At 40.9% G+C, this 13,914-nt stretch overlaps 1 non-coding gene across 1 annotated transcript; it reads left to right on the top strand.

Annotated features, from left to right (window-relative positions):
* Positions 1–9,841: 9,841 nt before the first annotated feature.
* LOC132487249 (U6 spliceosomal RNA) lies at positions 9,842–9,948 on the top strand. The gene has a single exon (XR_009531547.1). It is a non-coding gene; the product is annotated as a U6 spliceosomal RNA (small nuclear RNA).
* The last annotated feature ends 3,966 nt before the right edge of the window (positions 9,949–13,914 follow it).

The following is a 13,914-nucleotide window of genomic DNA, read 5'->3' as shown; positions in this document are numbered from 1 at the left end:
AGAAGTGAATCATACCTGCAAAATATTTTCACAGCAATATCTCAATTAGTGTTGGGTTGAATAACTGGATGCTGCAGCTTAGCCAAGTTGATACATAACACTAACCTTCATAGATGGCAAACCACAGAATAGGGAAATATTCAAGTAGTAGGGAATGGGTAGAGTAAAAAGGGTGTTCCTCCCATCCCAAACTCCTGGAACTTCTCCCCAGAGGAGACCACAGTTAAAAGCTCCTGTATGTCCATCCACAGATGGGAGAGGGGCCTGGGCAGAAAATAGAGGTCTTTAGCATTTGGGTAGGATGTGAAGCCATAGGACTGGGTAGGAGCGCCTAAGGAGAGTGTGAAAGTCACAGACACAGGAAGAGAAGGGCAGACTCTGAGGATACCACAGGTGGGGACTTGACAGGCAGGGGACCAAGAGAGGGGGCATGATGGAGCAGAATTCCAATCAGCTTGTGCATGGTGAGCAAGTCCAGAGCAAGTACCCAAGAAACCAGGCTGGGTGAGCAGCAGCAGGACAGACAGAAGACCCCCTGGGAGGATGGTATTATTTGTCTCTGGTCTGGCTGATAAAGTGGGAGGAAACACCTCACCCTAACCCACCCTTGCAGTGGGGGCCCTGCTAAGAACAGACCCAGGTGTGTTGAAGGAGGAGGGGTCAAATCTTCCTTTCTGTGTTGCTGAGGGCAGAGACCAAGGGTCCTTGGTGTTTTGCTTAAGGTTCACCTTAGTGAGTTCATAGTTGAGTAGAGGTTGTCCTGGAGCCTCATTTGGGGTTTTGTACAGGAATTTGAGGATAAGAGGCTGATACTGCAGGAGAAGAAGAGAGTAGACCCAGACCATGGCAAGAGGAGGTGTGAGGAGGATAGATGGCCAGTGAGCTCTGCTCAGAGGGGCTTTTGCAGACAATGCAGTTTTTTTTTTTTTTTTTGCCGTACACGGGCCTCTCACCACTGTGGTCTCTCCCATTGCGGAGCACAGGCTCTGGACGCGCAGGCTCAGCGGCCATGGCTCACGGGCCCAGCCGCTCCGCGGCATGTGGGATCTTCCCGGACTGGGGCACGAACCCGTGTCCCCTGCATCGGCAGACGGACTCTCAACCACTGTGCCACCAGGGAAGCCCGACAATGCAGTTTTGATGCTGCATCCTGTTGTATACAACAGTGGCTCCCCCATTACTCCACCCTCCCCCATCACTCCAAAAGCTGGATGGGCAGGTTAGCACAGACTAACAAAACGTTCACTGAGTGTGCATTGAGGTCTGGGCACTGTGCTGGGCCCCTGTGAGTTTCAGTGATCCTTAGAGGTTACCTGGGTCCTTTCCTGGAAAAGGGTCTTTTCTAGCCTCCCATCACATGGGAGCCCAGAGATGGCAGCCACTGGCTTACATGCTAGTCCATTGTTGTCTCAGAGGGGTTCAAGTAGGAGGGACATTTTCTCCTAGTGACCAGCCTGTTTCCTGGGCCTGGAATTGCCTGTTCTTCTGAGCCCAGAGGAGTAAGTCCATTGTAGCTTCTTATGGACACAGCTCTCTGGTCTGCCATCCTCTCTTTCCCAGGGCTTCTTTCTTGGTCCCCTTGACTGCTCTGAAGACAGGTTTCAGCTTCTAACTGTCTTGGGCACACTTATCTGGTAGTCCTTATGTTCTATGATAAAGAATTTGTCTGTTTTTTGTCTTGGGTTTCTGGGATAAATCTTCTAAGCTCTTGAAATTTTCCAAATGACAGGAGCGTCTTTGTTATTAATGGTGGCCCTTGAACCACACCTGAGTTTATGCTAATAAGATGACTCAGGGGACTTCCCTGGTGGCACAGTGGTTAAGAATCTGCCTGCCAATGCAGGGGACATGGGTTTGAGCCTTGGTCCAGGAAGATCCCACATGCCACGGAGCAACTAAGCTCATGCGCCACAACTACTGAGCCCATGTTCTGCAACTACTGAAGCCTGCGCAACTAGAGCCTGTGCTCTGCAACAAGAGAAGCCACCACAATGAGAAGCCTGGGCACTGCAACGAAGAGTAGCCCCTGCTTGCCGCAACTAGAGAAAGCCCGCGTGCAGCAATGAAGACCCAATGCAGCCAAAATAGAAAACAAATAAACAAACAAACAAAAACTTAAAAAAAAAAGATGACTCAGGATGGGCTGGTCAGGCCAGGAAAACCACGGGACTGGGGCTTTGAGCCATGGGATATTAGCCCAAACTCCCAACCTCTGGGGATGGAAGAGGGGCTGGAGGCTGAGTTTAATCACATGGCCAATGATTCAGTCAACCATCCCTATGTAGTGAAACCCCAGTAAAAACTCTGGACACTGAAGTTCAAGTGAACTTCCTGGTTGGTGAGCACCTTGATGTGACAGGAGGGTGATGTGTCCTGATTCCAGGGGGAAGGCTATGGAAGCTCTGCATTTGAGCCTCTCCCAGACCTTGTTTTATGTGTCTCTTCATTTGGCTGATCCTGATTTGTATCCTTTATAATAAAACTATAAGTCTAGTGCTTTCCTGAGATCTGAGTCATTCTAGTAAATTACTGAAACTGAGGGGATCATGAGAACCCCCAAATTTGTAGCCAGCTTGTGTCTGAAGTAAGGAAAAGCTTGTGGAATCTGATGCTAGCGCTTGGTGTTTAGCATCAGAACTTAACTGAAGTATTGTACTCTGGCTCAACAATCCCAGTAAAAATGTGGCACTGAACGTGCAAGGGGACAGTAGTCTCAGTTCCTTGGTGTGGGAGCCATGTTAGTGTAACCTAGGGTACCCCCAATACCATGGGCTGGGACAGCCCCCTGTTCCCTCTCAAGCTGTGGTCAAGACTGAGTTATTTGGTGATAAAGCTCCTTGGAACACCTGCAGGGGCTCAGGCAGGAGTTTGGCAGCAGCTTAGTTCCAGACCTTCACACTTCTTTTGGGGGGGGGGCTCACTTTAGCTTGATTTATTTATTTATTTATTTATTTTGAGCTGTTCAGAACATTTATTACTCCAGAAATGATTTCTTTTATGAGTATACACTTAGTGGACATTTAAAATTAAAAAAAAAAGAAAAAAAAATCAAAAAACCTTGATTTGCCATAAATAAATGAGAGGTTATAGAGAATTCTCTGGTGGTCCAGAGATTAGGACGTGGCACTTTCACTGCGGGGCCCAGGTTTTTTGTTTTGTTTTGTTTTGTTTTTTTATACTGCGGATTCTTTTTTTTTTTTTTTTTTTGCTGTACGTGGGCCTCTCACTGCTGTGGCCTCTCCCGTTGTGGAGCACAGGCTCCTGACGCGCAGGCTCAGCGGCCATGGCTCACGGGCCCAGCCGCTCCGCGGCATGTGGGATCCTCCCAGACCGGGGCACGAACCTGTGTCCCCTGCATCGGCAGGCAGACTCCCAACCACTGCGCCACCAGGGAAGCCCTATACTGCGGATTCTTATTAGTCATCAATTTTATACACATCAGTGTATACATGTCAATCCCAATCACCCAATTCAGCACACGACCATCCCCACCCCACCATGGTTTTCCCCCCTTGGTGTCCATACATTTGTTCTCTACATCTGTGTCTCAACTTCTGCCCTGCAAACCGGTTCACCTGTACCATTTTTCTGGGTTCCAAATACATGCGTTAATATACGATATTTGTTTTTCTCCTTCTGACTTACTTCACTCTGTATGACAGTCTCTAGATCCATCCATGGCTCAACAAGTGACTCAACTTCATTCTTTTTTATGGCTGAGTAATGTTCCATTGTATATATGTTCCACATCTTCTTTATCCATTCATCTGTCGATGGGCATTTAGGTTGCTTCCATAACCTGGCTATTGTAAATAGTGCTGCAATGAATATTGGGGTGCATGTGTCTTTTTGAATTATGGTTTTCTCTGCGTAAAGTAAAAAGGGTGTTCCTCAGTAGGGTGCCCAGTAGTGGGATTGCTGGATCATATGGTAATTCTATTTTTAGTTTTTTAAGGAACTTCCATACTGTTCTCCATAGTGGCTGTATCAATTTACATTCCCACCACCAGTGCAAGAGGGTTCCCTTTTCTCCATACCCTCTCCAACGTTTGTTGTTTGTAGATTTTCTGATGATGCCCACGCTAACTGGTGTGAGGTGATACCTCACTATAGTTTTGATTTGCATTTCTCTCATGATTAGTGATGTTGAGCATTCTTTCATGTGTTTGTTGGCAATCTGTATAACTTCTTTGGAGAAATGTCTATTTAGGTATTTTGCCTATTTTTGGATTGGGTTGTTTGTTTCTTTAATATTGAGCTGCATGAGCTGTTTATATATTTTGGAGACTAATCCTTTGTCTGTTCATTCGTTTGCGAATATTTGCTCCCATACTGAGGGTTCAGACCTTCACAATTTTTGTCCTAAAAACCATGCAGAACAGTGGAGACCCTGAACTTTCCCCGATCCCCCAATAACAAAAGAAAGCTCCACCTTCGGTGAATCTAGGAGACAGAGTGAGGTAGGAGATAGATGGGCCCCTGGGCCAGACAGCTGGTGTTTGTCAGGTGGAGTAAAACTGAAGCTTTGTTCTCACCCAGACACTCCAAGGACAAAGCTAGTGGCAGAAGCTGAGCTCTGATAAAGTAAAGAGATAGGGTGCCCACCCATGAGGTCAAGGAAAACTTCCCTGTCTGCACATGTGCAGGAAGTCTCCTTGGGTATCAGAAAGGGAGGTGGCACCACCTCATAATATGTATGGACACACACCCATAGGCCTCTGCAGTGGGATCCATCTTAGAAAAGAGTTGTGCAGGCATCTTGGGGAGAGTCCTAAAACTAGTCAGGTGTGAAAAAAAGAAACAAAATAATTGGCCAAATGTAAAAAAGGACCCAGAAGAACTGTCCTATATAAGTGATTTAAATCACCTCTTCATGCACTCCTCATTCAGGACTCTCGCAGTCCTCTCCAGGTGTGTATTTCTGCTTTAAATAAATAAACTGTTTCTCTGTGTGCCCTCCCATATGTTGTGCTCTGTCTCTAATAATAAACTTTTTACCTGTTTTGCAGTTTTTGCCTCCTTGAAACATTTTTGATTTCAAATGGGGTAAGAATCAGGGAACTTTGCTTCTAGCCTCTAACCCCTGGTGGACTGGCAGCTAGGTTCAATCCCTGAACAGGGAAGTAAGATCCCTCTTCAAGACTACTGTCCCTCCAAGAACAAGAAGAAAGCTCCAAGCCTTAAATTGCATTTAACTGTGGCCAAAAGCTCTCACAGTGGAGCACTAGGACTGGCAGAGAAGCAGAGGAAGTGGGGAAGAGTCTAATGAGCAGGTCCTAGAAAGAGAAGGCCTCACCCTGAGGAGAAGCTGCTGTGATAAAGATTGAAAATCAGCTGGAGGAGGTTGAGAGAAGATGTGGATGGGCCTGGAGGAGGCCCAGATGTGGCCAACCTAGGGATAACTGCTTTGGAAAAAGAGTAGATCTCTGCAAGGCAGGCTCAGTGTCCCTTGGAAACAGCAGCTGCTGGTGAAGGAATTGAAGGAGCTCAGAGGCTGGGAAGGCACCTTTCCTTAGGATGGTTTGCTCTCCTTTTTCCAGTGTCTTAATGTAAACCATTAGGTTATTGATTTTAGATCTTTCTTCTTTCTTAATATAGGCAATAATAGCTATAAATTTCCCTCTAAACACGCTTTAGCTGCATACCATAAGTTGTGGTATGTTGTGTCTTCATTTTTATTCATCTCAAAGTACTTTCTGATTTTACTTTCAATTCGTTCTTTGACCCATTGGTTATCTGGGAGTGTGTTGTTTAGTTGTATTTGTGAGCTTGGGGGAGCCCTTCCAGTCTGGTGGCCTGGCTCTGCAGAGATATAGGTGAAAGAAACTGTCCTTTGTAGTCACAGAGGAGGGAGCCCTGGAGCCATGTCCCCCAATCCGACTAACACCCAGAACTCTCCTGCTAATAGCTAGTCCAAGAAAATAGAACTCCCCTAAATATCAGCAACATAATAGGTATTGCAGCACATTCATAAGAATACCATAAGGAAAATCCTGAAAAGGGACAACAGAATTATTCTGCAGATGAAGAAAATACATCAGAAAAAATGCTGCTAAAGGAGGGGGAAAATTGTACCCTAACCTTACAACATATATTAATAATAATAACAATACCTCAATGAAGTATTTGCAGCTTTGAAGAAAGACAGCAATGCAGAAATTTAAGACCTTAGGAAAGAAAAAGCCAAACAAGAGGAAAAGATGGGCCGATAGTCAGTGGACATTAGGGCCTGGTAGAAGTTAGGAGAGAAGCAGAAGAAAATACAAAATCAGAAATGAACACAAAATTTAAAGGAGCTTAAAGGAGAATAGAGCAGAAAGCATGATAAAACATATAGAGGTTATCAATGAGGAAAGAACTTGAAACAGAAATAAAGTGATAAAACAGATTAGAGAATCAGTACAAACTGTGAAAGACTTTGAAATGGGCCAAAAGAATTATTGGGTATCTTCAATGGAAAACTATGCTTTGGAGTGGGATAGAAAACTAGGCACTACCTTCTGTATTATTCCCTCTTGTGTCTGCGCCTTTCATTGTCTTTGTGCTATTTTATAGTTTTTTTTCTTTTTTTTGGTAGGCAGGTCTCTCACTCTTGTGGCCTCTCCCGTTGTGGAGCACAGGCTCTGGACACACAGGCTCAGCGGCCATGGCTCACGGGCCTAGCCGCTCTGCGGCATGTGGGATCTTCCTGGACCGGGGCATGAGCTCGTGTCCCCTGCATCGGCAGGCGGACTCTCAACCACTGCGTCACCAGGGAAGCCCCTATTTTATAGTTTTGTAAATTAAAGGTAACCAATAGCAATGCAAATGATTTTAATCTGTACATATGCAAATTAATTCTTTATGATGGAAGGAACAATTGACCCCCCATTTTGGTAGGCAGAATAATGCCCCCCCAAATGTTCATGTCCTAATCCTTGTAACCTGTGAATGTGTTACTTTCCATGGCCAAAGTGGTTTTGCAGATGTGATAAGTTAATGATCTTGAGATGAGGAGAGTCTCCTGAATTATCCAGGAGGGCCCAATGTAATCATAAGGGTCCTTGTGACTGGTAGGGTCTGTGTTAGAGAAGGAGATATGACAATAGAAGCTGAGGTTGGAGTGATGCACAGGCATGAGCCAAAGAATGAAGGCAACTTGCCTAAGCTGGAAAAGGCAGGAAATAGATTCTCCCCTAGAGCCTCCAGAGGGAAACAGACCTGTCCACCCATTTTAGACTTCTTGACCTCTGGAATTGTAAGATAATAAATTTGTTGTTTTAAGCCAGTAAATTTGTGATAGCAGCAGTAAGAAACTAATACATACACCCCTAAAAAGGTCAATCTTATATCTATTTGTAGATTCATTTCATGCTCTATGTATGTCTCTGTCCTTTCAATTCTCCTTTAAACTGGTTGCAACATCTTATCGATTTTATCATTAATCGATGAGTTAAATTGAATTTTTTTTTTTTTTTTTCTTTTTGCGGTATGTGGGCCTCTCACTGTTGTGGCCTCTCCCGTTGCGGAGCACAGGCTCCGGATGCGCAGGCCCAGCGGCTACGGCTCACGGGCCCAGCCGCTCCGCGGCATATGGGATCCTCCCAGACCGGGGCACGAACCTGTATCCCCTGCATCGGCAGGCGGACTCTCAACCACTGCGCCACCAGGGAGGCCCAAAATTGAATATTTTAATGTATTTATTTTATATTTTTATGAATTCATGATTTCAGTCTTTTAAAAAAGTTATTTTTGACAATGTTGCCAAGACCATTCAACTGGGGAAAGGGCAGTCTTTTCAGTAGTGTTGTGGAATGGTGCTGGGAGAATTGGATGCCAATATGAAAAAGAATGAACTCTACCCATACCTAACATATGCAAAAATTAAGTCAAAATGGATAAAAGACCTAAATGTAAGAACTAAAACTATGAAACTCTTATTTAGTTTTTTGGCTGCATGGCTTGTGGGATCTCAGTTCCCCAAACAGGAATTGAACCTGGGTCACAGCAGTGAAAGCACAGAATCCTAATCACTACACCACAAGGGAACTCCCAACTATAAAACTCTTAGATGAAAACATAAGGGAAATTTTCATGACATTGTATTTGGTAATGATTTCTTGGATATGAGACCAAAGGAACAGGCAACAAAAGAAAAAAATGGACAAATTAGATTTCACCAGAAATAAAAACTTTTATGCATCAAAGGATACCACCAACAAAGTAAAAAAGTAATGGGATGGGAGAAAATATTTGCAAGCACCAGTTTGATAAAAGATTGATATCCAGAACGTATGGAGAACTCCTAAAATTCAATAACAAAATCTCCAAACAACCCAATTAAAAAATAAGCAAAAGACTTGAATAGACATTTATCCAAAGAAGATATATAAATGACCAGTAAGCACATGGAAAGATGCTTAATATCAATAATCATAGGGGAAATGCAAATAAAAATCACAATGAGATATCACTTTACACCTATTAGAATGGCTATGATCGAAAAAACAGAAAACAAGTGTTAGTATGGACATGGAGATAATTCAACCCTTGTACATTGCCGGTCGGAATGTAAAATACATTTGACGATATTAAAACAGTCTTCCAGTCTGCTTCTGGAAAGATGGAGTAGATATAGTTTTCCCTATTCCTCCTGCTAAGTACAACTAAAACTCCTGGAAGTTATTTATAAAATAGATGTAAGAAGACTCTGAAAGGTGGAGAGATAAAAGCAGACTGACTAAAATACTCAACAAAGCCTGCTCTCTGTGGCCAAAGGACCAGAAAGAGACAGCCTAGCAAGACAGAAAACTTTTAGACAATAACCACTTTACTTCAGCCAAACTCCACAGAAAAAAATAGATGGCCTCACCCTCACCTCCATCGTTAAAGGCTGTGAAGAAAGCCTAGACCTCATTCTTGCCAGGCTGTAATGAGATAGCTTGATCTATGCCCCCTTCAGAAGCTTGGTGGCAGAGAGGCCAACTGAGGAGCCAGGACTTCTATCCTTGTTGGGTGAAAACAAAGCATTGCCACCCCAACACCCTGCTTGTCAGTGGAGGCCACATGGGGAGCCTGAACTTCCACCTCCATTGCAGCAGTAACAGGGCACACCTCTGCCTCCTTGTTGGGGTGTTGTCAGAGGGGGCTGAGGAAGGGTCAGGAATTTAACAATTGCTCAGCAGTAATGAGGCCACCTCCTCAAGGGGATCAGATGTGGGTTGCAGTAATGAGGTACTCCTTGCCCTCCTGGCAGGATGGTTCATTGGAGGCTTAGTAAGGATCTTGAACTCCCATCCCTGCCCAGCAGTAACAAGGAGCCCCTTCTCCAACCTGGGTGTCAATGGAGGCTGAGTGGAGAACCTGAACTTTTACCCCACTTGGTATTAATGAGGCAGCATTCCCTTCCCCACTGGAGTAGTGTCAGAGGCAATCTGCTAAAATACAATATTTAAGTAAGATCCAGAGCCCTATAGCATAGTCACCAAAACATCCAAGTTTCAACAGAAAATCATTCATCACACCAAGAAACAATAAGATCTCAACACAAGTGAGAAAAGACAATCAACAGACACCAACACCAAGATGATATGGATGTTAGAATTATCTGACAAGAAATTTAAAGCAGCCTTCATAAAAATGCCACAGTGTACAAATTATGAATATGCTTGAAACAAATGAGAAAATAGGAAGCCTCAGCAAAGAAACAGAAGATATAAAGGAGAACTAAGTGAAAAATTTTATAACTAAAATGTACAATAACAACAACAATAAAAACCTCAATGGATGGGCTTAATAGCAGATTGGAGAGGATAGGGGAAAGAATCAATTAAATCAGTTAACTTAAAGATAGAATGATATGGTGCTCACTTCAGCAATACGTATACTAAAATTGGAATGATACAAGGAAGATTAGCATGGCCCCTGTGCAAGGATGGCGTGCAAATTCATGAAGTGCTCCATATTAAAAAAAAAGATAGAATGACATATATTACCCAAATGAAATAACAGAGAGAAAATACAGGGGGATAAAAAAGAACAGAACTTCAGGGACATGTGGGACTATAACAAAGATCTAACATTTATGTCACCAGAGTCCCAGGAGAGGAGAAGACATGGGACTGAAAAGTATTTGAAGAAATAATGGCTGAAAAATCCCCAAACTTGGTGAAAAACATACATCTAGATGTAAGAAACAACTCTAAATAAGATAAACTTGAAGAAAGCCATGTCAATACACAACAGAGTCAAACATCTGAAAAATAAAGACAAATAAAAAATCTTGAAAGCAGCTAGAGAGAAACAATGTATTACCTGTGGAGAAAACCAATTCAAACTACAGCAGATTTCTCACCAGAAACTTTGGAGACTAGAAGAAAGTGATACAATATTTTTCAAGAGCTGAAAAAAAATGACTGTCAACCCAGAATTCTGTCAACCCAATGAAAATATGCTTCAGGAATAGAGGGATAATCAAGATATTCTCAGACGAAGGAAAACTAAGAGAATTTGTTGCCAGCAGACCTAACATAAAAGAATGGCTAAGGAAGTTCCCCAGACAGAAAGGAAATTAAAAATGGTGGAATCTTGGAACATCAAAAAAGAAGAACAATGGAAAGAAGAAAAATATAGATAAATACAATAGACTTTCCTTCTTGAGTTTTCCAAATTAGTTTTGATGGTTGAAGAAAAAATTATAACACTGTCTAATGTGGGTCTCATTATATAGAGAGGTAACATTTAAGACAATTATAAATGGTAGAGGGTAAAGGGACTTTAAAGGAGGTAACGTTTCTTTCACTCAAACTGGTAAAATGGCAATACCATTAGACTGTGATAAATTATGTATATATAATGTAATACTTACAGCAACCACCAAAGGGCTCTACAAAAAGATACATTCAAAAACATCAGAGATATATCAAAATGGAATTCTAAAAAACAAAAAAAGTCCTGGTAACCCAAAGGAAAATGGGAATAGGAAAACAGAAATGAAAAAGACAGAGAATAAACAGAAAAAGTAAAATGGCAGACTTAAGCCCTAACATGTATATAGTTACATTAAATATAAATGGTCTAAATATACCATCTACAAGGCAGAGATTGGCAAAGTGGATTAAAAAACATGACCCAACTATATCTATTTACAAGAAACTCACTTCAGCTATAATGATATAGTTGAAAGTAAAAGTGTAGAAAAATATATACCATGCAAACATTAATTTAAAAAAGCAAGAGTGGCTATATTTACATTAAATAAAGTAGAGTTCAGAGCAAATAAAATTAGCAGGGACAGAGAGAGAAATCACATAATGATAATAAAGCCAATCCACCAAACAAAAGGATCAATCTGTCAAGAAGACATATCAGTCCTAAATGTGTATGCATCAAACAACAGAACTGTAAAACATGCATAACAAAAACTGAAAAAATAGAAAGAATAGACAACTCCACAATTACAGTTAGAGATGTCAACACCCCTTATGAACAATTAATAGAACAGTTAGACAGAAAATCATTAAAGATGTAGAAGAATTCAGTAATACCATCAACAAATAAGATCTAATTGACATTTATACAACCTTCCACCCAACAACAGCAGAATACACATTCTTCTCAAGCACCCACAGATTATATACCAAGATAGACCATATCTTGTGTCATAAAATAAACCTCAACAAATGTAAAATAACTGAAATCATACAGAGTGTGTTCTCCAACTATGCTGGAATCAAACTAGAGGTCAGTAACAGAAAAATAACAGGAAAATCTCCAAACACTTAGAAACTAAACAACACACTTGTAAATAATCCATGGATTAAAGAGGGAGTCTTAAAGCAAATTTAAAAAATACATTGAAAATGAAAATATAGCATCAACATTCATAGGATGCTGCTAAAGCAGTGCTGAAAAGGAAATTTGTAGCACCAAATGCTTACATTAGAAAAGAGGGAAAGTCTCAGATCAATAGTCTAAGTTTTCACTCAAGAACTTAGAAAAAGAAGAGAAAAAGAATCCAAAGCAAGCAGAATGAAGGAAATAATAGAGATAAGATCTGAAATTAGTGAAACTGAAAAGAGAAAAACAACAGGGGAAATCAATGAACAAAAAGCTAGTTCTTTGAAATGATCAATAATATTGATAAAGCACTGGCAAGGATGACAAAGAAAAAAGAGAGACGACACATATCACTAATATCAGGAATAAAACAGGCCCTGCGGGCATTGAAAGAATGAAAGGGGAATACTATGAACAACTGTAAATACATACATTTGACAACTTACATGAAATGGACCACTTCCTTGAAAACACAAATTCCATACTCACCCAATATTAAAGTTAATTTAATTAGCTCTATCACTATTAACAAAATTTAGTTCATAATTAAAAAACTACCCCAAAGGGAATCTCTAGGACCATGATTTCACTCCTGAATTCTATCAAACATTTAAAGAATTAACACCAATTTTACACAGTCTCTTCCAGAAAACAGAGGAGAAAAGAATACTTCCCAACTCATTTAATGAAGTCAGTATTACCCTGATAACAAAAACAAAGACAATGCCAAAAAAATGGAAAAAAAAAGAAAACAAAAAAGAAAAAGAAAAACCTACAGACTAGTGTATATATCCTTCATGCATATAGACATAATGTATATATCCCTCATGCATATAGATGCAAAAATTCTTTTTTCTCTGTTAATTTAGTTTTATTTTACAGTTTCAGTTTTATTGAGGTATAACTGACATATAGAATTGTAAGATATTTCAAAAATTCTTAACAAAATATTAGCAAACAGATTTCAGCAATATATAAAAACAATTATACACCATGATCATATAAAGTTTGTTCTAAGGATGCAAGGTTGGTTCAACATTCAAAAATCAATTAATGTAATCTGCTATATCAACAAAATCACAAGATTGTATCAATTGATATAGAAAAGCATTTGACACATTTCAACATCTATTATGATAAAAACTCCTAGGTAACTAGGAATAGAGGAGAACTTCTTCAACTTGAAAGAGAACATTTACAAAAAACCTGTAGCTAACATTGTACTTAATGGTGAAAGTTTAGATCCTTTCCCCTTAAGATCAGGAAAAAGGCAAAGATGTCTGCTCTCACCACTGCTATTCAACATAGTACCAGCAGTTCTAGCTACTAGGTGAAAAAGCAAGGTGCAAGATAGTATGTAAATTATGTTATCTTTCTTTTTCTTTTTTTTTTTTTTTTTTTTTTTTGCGGTACATGGGCCTCTCACTGTTGTGGCCTCTCCCGTTGTGGAGCACAGGCTCCGGACGTGCAGGCTCAGCGGCCATGGCTCACGGGCCCAGCTGCTCCGCGGCATGTGGGATCTTCCCAGGCCAGGGCACGAACCCGTGTCTCCTGCATCGGCAGGTGGACTCTCAACCACTGCGCCACCAGGGAAGCCCTATGTTATCTTTCTGTAAGGAAAGTATGGAAAACAGGAATAAATATATTTGCATTTCCTTATGTTTGCATAAAGAAATACAGAAAAAATAAATAGAAAATGAATGAAATGATTACCTATAAAGTGGGTGTGGGAGTTAGAACTCTCTGTGTATATTTTTATACTTATTTTATACCACTTCATGTTCTTTTGACTTTTGAACCAATGTAAACATTCAACATATTAAAAGCCAATTCAGGTGGTAAGGAGGGAGTGGGAATGGGGAATGACTGTTGATGTGAATGGGGTTTCTCTTAATGATATTGAAAATGTTCTAAAATTAGATGGTGGAGATGGTTGCACAACTCTGTGAATGTGCTAAAACCACAGAACTCTACACTTTAAATGGTGAATTTTATGGTATATGAAATATATCTTGATAAAGTTGGAAAAAAGGGGCACACATGCACACCAAAAATTTCAGGAATGAAGAGGAGATAGACTCAAGATAAAGCAAAGAC

The sequence above is a fragment of the Mesoplodon densirostris genome, chromosome 3, assembly GCF_025265405.1.
Source record: "Mesoplodon densirostris isolate mMesDen1 chromosome 3, mMesDen1 primary haplotype, whole genome shotgun sequence".
Classification (NCBI taxonomy): Eukaryota; Metazoa; Chordata; class Mammalia; order Artiodactyla; family Ziphiidae; genus Mesoplodon; species Mesoplodon densirostris.
Note: the sequence above shows the minus strand (reverse complement) of the source record. Positions and strands in the feature narration are given on the sequence as shown.